Source organism: Cryptomeria japonica, chromosome 8 (genome assembly GCF_030272615.1).
Source record: "Cryptomeria japonica chromosome 8, Sugi_1.0, whole genome shotgun sequence".
Lineage (NCBI taxonomy): Eukaryota > Viridiplantae > Streptophyta > Pinopsida > Cupressales > Cupressaceae > Cryptomeria > Cryptomeria japonica.
The window spans coordinates 619077020-619084690 of NC_081412.1; the positions used below are offsets into that span (position 1 = coordinate 619077020).

Here is a 7671-nt window from a genome sequence, read left to right on the forward strand (position 1 = left end):
TGTATTGATGAGTGGCATGAATAAGGGAAGGAAAAGTTGAGGCTAGGAATCATCTTTCATTTGGCATTGGTTTGAGATCTTGAACCTCCTTTTTTTGAAAGTGAGAGCATTTTCTTTATCGTTGGCCTCAGAAACCCTTAAAACCAGGGTTTTGATGCAAAACGGGTCACAATTAAACATTCCATCTTGGGAATGGCCTGAAACCTTGGCGAATGTTTAATTGGATTTTATACTAAATCTTACAAGTGGTTTGGGAGGTAGGAAGTGTCATTTAAATTTTTTTAAGATGATGCCCTATGCTTGTCATCTCTTATGTGGCAAGCCTATGGAACAAAAGAAGTGGATGAAACCCTTCGACAAAGGATCTAAAGGTGAGTAAAATTGGCATGGGATGGACCCTTGAATGTGTGCAGGCCTAAGAAAAGTTCCCAATATTCCTTCTAATATGACTGGTGAAGAATTTTAGTGTCAAACCTCCAATATCGGCTAGAGAGGCATAATTAGCGGTAATGTGGACATACCTCTTAAACAAAAACCCAAATGCCAAAGTGTGAAGTTTCTAAGGGAATCCAAAAGGGTATCCAAATCTATGATTTATTCTAGGGGTTGTTAAGGGAGATTGGAAGATATTTTGCAAAAACCTAAATAGGAGGCCTAATTGCTTATAGCCCCTACTAGGTCTCTAAGGGTAAATGATATTGGGGATCTTATAGAATTTGTTCAAGAGGTAAAAGTAAGTGAAAGAGACTTGTCTCACATGATATTTCATCCACAAATTTCATACTCACCATTTGAGGAAAAGATCCTATTTGCTAAGGGTTTGGGGTTGTTAGGTGTTCTTGGTTGGAAGGGTTGAGTCAATAGGAGTAGAAGACTCCTTATCATTTGTGAGTTGTATTTTGAGAGCCATCCTTGAGAAGGATACAAAGCCTTGGCAAGGCTGAAGACAATACACCATTGGATGGTGTCTAATGCAGACCCTTTGAAGGGAGAAAATAAATCAAGTTGTGTACAACACCAAAGCCTCTACATCAGGGGGATTAGTATCTAACAAATAGATTTGTAGATACAAATTTGAATTAGGGACTGCAAGGGCTATAAAGGTGGCACTGAAAAGTTTCATTTTAGGAGTATATCCTCATTCTAAACAGGGTAGGAAGGGTTGGAAATTCTGGGGTGAACATTAAAAGTAGTGATCAGAGAAAGGTTATATTGGAAGAGTCAAAAGATAAAACATTTATGGATGGGTAGGGTTTTGCCATTTTTCTTATATTTTTAGTTAGATCCTTTAATGAGGAGAAAATCTAGTAAGAAAAATTTAATTTGACATTGTCCCTAAAATGATTTAGGATGAGAAAGAGGAAGGAATGTAACCACTTTCTACTTCCTTGTAGTATTACATACCACATAAAAAAATCTAGAATTTTGTCTCTGACCCTGAGAAGGTCATCCTTTTTAAAAACTTTTGGAGATGATTGATTTTCTCCCAATCCATAAGGAACTTTTTCATGGAATCTATGTAAATATGTTTCATTTTCTTAGCTAGTCTAATGCACTCATTATTTTGTCTAGTATTACCAACAATGGTTTCCACTGAAACATAAAAGGAGATACCCCACAAGGTCATGGTAATTTCCTTTCAAGAATTGAGAAAATAAATAAAGAGGGCCAAGTCAAAACAATTTGTAGCTTCAATTTAGGGAAGAAAGTTCCCCACCACCAGAATCTCTCAAGCTTCTTACTCACTTTTGAGCAACTCATAGTCCTTAGGCTCCACCTAAATAAGTTTATCTCCCATGGTGGAGACACCGACACTATTGACTAAAAAAGTTTGGAGACAATTTTTAAAAAAATTGAAGGGTAATAACTTGTGTCAAGAGAAAAGGAAATATCAAAATCACACTGACAAGATTGTAAGGATAAAAGGCTTCCTTCAATCTACTTAACCAGAGAATTGGTAATATCAAAGGAAAGAATCATCATAAGAAGGTAGATGTGGGAATAAAACCATATATGACATTTAATTTGTCCTAATATTTTAATCTTTATTTCATCTGATCTAGGACAAAGAGTTGAACTATTAATTAGTGACTTGATAAACCCAGTATAACTAAGATGAAGATGGCCTTGACTAAAATTTATGGTACTTCATTATCATCAATCAAGGATTGCTAGGACAATAATTCCACTTATGTAGCTCAAGTCAAGGTGAGCACATACCATTATTAACTACTTAGATGAGAATAATTAACTGCTTATAATATATAAGTAAATATATTACTATGTGCAATATTAAGCAGCAGAGATGGAATGAAAAGACTACATTTTAATAAAACTTAAAATTTAGAATGCTTAAAAAGGCAAGAGGAAAAGTAGTAATAGATGGGAATGATCTCTTTAGAATTCCAAACTGATAAAATTTAAGAATCCAGATATGATTTTATATTGTGCATGGATATGAACATAATAAACATCTTAATTATAAACAAAACTTGATACAATCTTCCATGTATAAGGGCAATGGCTTATGATTACATCACCATCAAAATGCAATGATATCCACTATTTATGGAGTGATTGAAAATTATGGTATCTTATGGAATCTTTAGTTGTTCTTCACATCCAAAATCTGTTATCTTATGACTTAGAAAAAAATTAAAAATAAATGAGAGATAACATTAAGCTTTACATATGTGAAATAATCTCAATATTTTACGTGAAATTGACGAAATAGAATGATTTAAAATTTGAATATATCTAGATTGGTATGAATGGGTAATCCTTCTTGTATTTGTATTCCTTTTGCAACCATAGAAACATCATATATAGTGAATTTGAGTGATAAATAAAATATATAGAAATCGAAAGAAGTTCACTATAGTTACTAGGTGTAAAATAAGATCATGTCACCATCAAAAAGTCATAGAACAATTTGATAATCTTGATATTTCTAGATATTTCCATTAGTGTTTGACATATATTACCTTCTTATAGGTTGAAAAAAGAGATTTATGCATTTGGAAAATTATAAATCTTCTCTCCTATAAGGTTTATGTCAATGCCACATGTGATAGACATAAGTAGATTGATAGGCCACCATATACAAAATAAAAAATCTGTGATGGATATGTTTGTATAGTAATTGATTGTCCTTGCCTAGATTTAATGATGCTATCTTTTACTACTGAAAATCATAATTACTAAGAAGGTATTTTGCAATTTATACAATGAAATTTTTATATCATAATATATATTGCAATTATAAAACATAGTATTTATTAAAATGTATATCTTTAAGTGCACCAAATTAACTATTGCAAGGTGTGCACACTTGATCTCCTCGTATTGTGCAGTGCAACGCTCGAGTTTGTGACATGGCTTAACTGCCTCTTCTGGATTCTATAAGTCTAGAGGTTGTATCAGGCACTATCAATTCGATCTTTTGATGCAAGGAAAATTGTGCTTGTAACAAGTGGTATCAGAGCTTGGTCATAGGTTCAAAACCCTTTGCTTGTGCTAAGGGGGGGATCGTTGCAAGGTGTGTGCCCTTGGTCTCCTTGTGTTGTGTAGCGTAGCGCTCGAATTTGTAACATGGCTTAACCACCTCCTATGGATTCTCTAAGTCTAGTGGTTGTATCGGGCATTAACAAAACCGATCTTTTCGTACAACAACAACCATACTTGTAACATTAACAAAAAAAATTAATGCACTTATGACTCGCTCCATCTATTCAATTTTAGCTTATTTATTAAATCAGTGTTGATTACTAATTGTTATTTAATATTTTATTTAAAAGAAAGCTAATTTTAAATGTGAAGTATTTCCCTCCAAAGTACAATTTAAAAGATCAAAAAGATGATTTATGAAGAATAATTTGTTAAATAATATTTAATAATTGATATCATGTCAACACACAAGTTATATTGTTAAAAGACATTTTTGTTAGAAGGATTTATATCAAACTCAAATAATACTGTATCTACTTCATATATGAAAATGAGTATTTAGATTGAAATCTATTTGACAAAGAAAAATACTAAAAAAAAGGTGTTCTCATAACATTATTACAAAACATATGATGTTAATTTGATCTATAATAACATTCCACTCATGCACTCAACAAGACTTACTAAAACTATATATAATAGATAAAACCCTAATAATTTCTTTGCCATATTGAAAGCTTGGAGCTATATTGTTTTATGTAGGCAAAGGTCTTGGAAATATCATTATCATTTCAGTTTGAAGAAAATAAATATAATAAACTTTTTTTTAATAAAAATAATTGAATCGTAAAATACATTTTTCTTGGTAAAAACAATTGAATCATAAAATAGCTTTTTCTCTTGATAAAAAATGTCTTTAAACTGAAACCACTTTTAATAAAAAAATAAAAATAAATAAATATACATCACACAAAATCTCAATTCTTTACCATTCACAAATCTTAAAAGATATGGTGTTTGTTAATACTTCAATGAATTAAGATAGGGCGATAGTTAATATTTCAATGATTTAGGATTTTCCTCGAACTCTTGGAGTTTTGCTGTTTTAGGCAGGTCGGGTCTTTGGAATTGTGTTCTCGTTCGGTCCCACACTATAAAATTAGTTTCGTTATGTTTGGAAATAAATAAATTGAATAAACTTTTTCGTGGAAAAGGCAATTAAGAAACCACAATAATTTTGATTGGACAATTTTGAAATCTACACTAGTTGCGAAAGCGTTCAAGCTTGTTGCCCTCAAACGGCACTTAAGAAAAAAGTTTTTGTCTGTTTTGCAGAAGCCTTTACACAAACCTACATGACACTAGCAGTGTCTCCACACGTCATCGACATACAGAAAAGACAGATAACGATACATCTAACGAACCATACATTCGTGACAGTCGAGTGTCATTTAAACTCTTACTTCTGCACGAAACGAGCAGCGGCCATGGCCATGGACTTGTACGAACTCCCTCCTTCCATCAAGGAAAGCTCTGCCTTTTCCTTCAATACACGCATATTCTCCCTTGCTTTAATTCCCTCTTCTCCTTCCATCAGTGCCCTCACTACTCTCTCCACTTCCTCTCTCGGTACAAACCCATCTCTTTCCATCATCACATCTATGCCTACCTTGTCGTGGTTAACCAGCATAAACCTGTTCAACTTTTGATCAGCAAAAAGGGGCCAGGAGATAACTGGAACCCCATACGAAATACTTTCCAGTGTGGAGTTCCAACCGGAGTGAGAAAGGAATCCTCCAACCGACGGGTGAGAAAGAATCGCAACTTGAGGAGCCCAATTGAGAACCAGAAACGCTCTGTCTTTGGTTCGAGTCTGGAAATCATCGGGTAAAAGCTCTGAAAGCTTCGTATCCTGGTTGGGATTGAAGGTGATAAACTTATGCTCTCCACGCACCACCCATAGAAACCGATGGCCGCTTGTTTCCAGTCCATGTGCTACTTCTGCAGTCTGCTCCCTCGACAAAAAACCGCCACTTCCAAAGGAAACATAGACAACGGTCAAGGGAAGTTGCTGATCTAACCACTCGAGGCACTCGTGCGTCTCGTGACGCTGCGATATGACAGGACCAATCGAATAGATTGACGGCATAGAAGGAGTGCTGAGAACCTTACCTTCTTTAAGGGCTTCTAAAGCTTCCCTCTCCAGATCATCGAATGTATTTATCAAAATCCCGGAAGCTTCTAGAAGGCGAGAGCAATTGCGGACCATCAAGTGAAATCCCTCATCGGATCTGTCTTTTGCAGAGTCAGGCAGATCCCTTGCAGAAAATGTCGGAACCCCAAGTACGTCGATCCGATACTCTTCGTCGTCTTTAAAGGAGACGGGGATGCTCCGAACTGAGTTTAGGGAAGCGTAACATAATAGAAAGAATTCTAGCACTGCACGTGAAGAATACGAAAGTGGGTATACTTAGATTGGCTGCAACATCGAAAGTGGCGGTGCAGAAAAGATCTGTAACAAAGGCAGAGATGGGCTTAGATGAGTTGAGCAGCGACTCTAGAATATTCCCAACCTGTGGTGCGGCTTTCTCCATGTACTTTGAAATGCGTGCTTCGATCTTCATAAGCTCGTCCTCCTCATCGCGGAAGTCCAGATCGGGAAGCTCTGTAAAGCGAATGTCATTGCCGGAAGATGCCAAGTGATGGGTGTATGCGACTTGCTGGACTGGGCGCATCCAATTGCTCGTTATTACGGTTACCGTAAAGCCATGGTAAACGCAAAGCCGCTTTGCGAATTCAACCGCAGGTACGAAATGGCCAGCTCCTACACATGGAAAGATGGCGATATGAGGTTTTCCACAGCCATTTTGCATTTCCATTATGCAGGCCTTCTTCTGAGTCCCCTATATCTCACTCTAACTCTTTTGTGTCTATGGAAATTAAGAGACTGTCGTGCATTGTTTAAATAACTTGAGAAATCATGGAGTGGAACACTTGGAAGGTTTCCGATAAGTCATATGAATGTCTGCTGTAGATGAAATGTGTTTGAACTATGTGTGGATGTTATGGATTCTAATCTTCTCCTATTCTTCGATTGTTGGGGATCAATTATTTTCTTTGGCATTATCCATCTTAGGTCATAAAGACCACATATGCTTGGGCTTATTCCATCCATTCCCTTCCTATCCAAATAGTTATCATTTTAACGTTCAAATTTTAACTTTCTAATTAGTTCTTGTCTTGTTATGTATTCAGTGTTTTTAACAATTTAACCAATATTGTTTAGAATAGAAAAAAATTGAACAAAATTCTTATCTGTTTTCAAAAATATTATTTGTTTGTGTTTCTATTGGTTTAAAAGATAGTGGACAATTTTTATTTTTTTTAAATGATGTCTTAAAGTATTTAATTCATCTCATCAAATGTCTATTGTATTGACAACTTGAATGACATGATCACTATTGTATGTGTCATATCTTGTTTTTATCGGGTATTTTTTTATTGATTAATTTTAGTTGCAAAAATAATTTTTAATTCAATTTTCCTAAAAAGAATTGCAATTCATAAAATTTTTTGAAACTATCAACTCTATTAATTTTTCAAATAACAGTGATAGTTTTATAGATATGACATGGCGGCAAAATAATATAATTTAAAAATTATTTACTCTATAGTTTAACAATTTGCGATTATTTTGTTGATTTCAATTCAACTACATATGATTTTTTCCATTAAATTATTTTAACATATTAAATTATTTTGGTTATATGTGTATTCTATATTTTTCCATATTTGTGTACTTTTTCTCATGTATCCTTTTTTGGGATTTTGATCCTCAAAAGTTAAAAAAAAATAAAAGTAAAATTCAAATCTTTAGACTTTTTGAAAAAAGGTAATTTCTAACAAATCAATAACCAAATCCTTCTTTGTGATCTTGCCCTATACTTTTGAGGACTTATTTAGTTTTTGATATCTTTGTTAGAGTAGTAATTTCTTCCCTCCATGTGTGCAGTTAGTTAATTCTAAATTGCACATATTCTCTAGATTATTTATTCCTAGGTTACGTTTCCTTTAAATATTCAAGTAGTTAAGTTTTATGTTTCCCATCTTGGCTGATAATATGGTTAATTGTGTCTCCAGTTGCCTTATCTATTGTCCACATATGAAGATTTTTTTAACTTAGAGAGTCAGTTTTGTTTTGTCTCCTAGTCTAGAAAACATAAA

General features: G+C 34.1%; 1 pseudogene; it reads right to left on the reverse strand.

Annotated features, from left to right (window-relative positions):
• Positions 1–4694: 4694 nt before the first annotated feature.
• Positions 4695–6513, reverse strand: LOC131043663 (UDP-glycosyltransferase 72B1-like; annotated as a pseudogene).
• Between the last annotated feature and the right edge of the window lie 1158 nt (positions 6514–7671).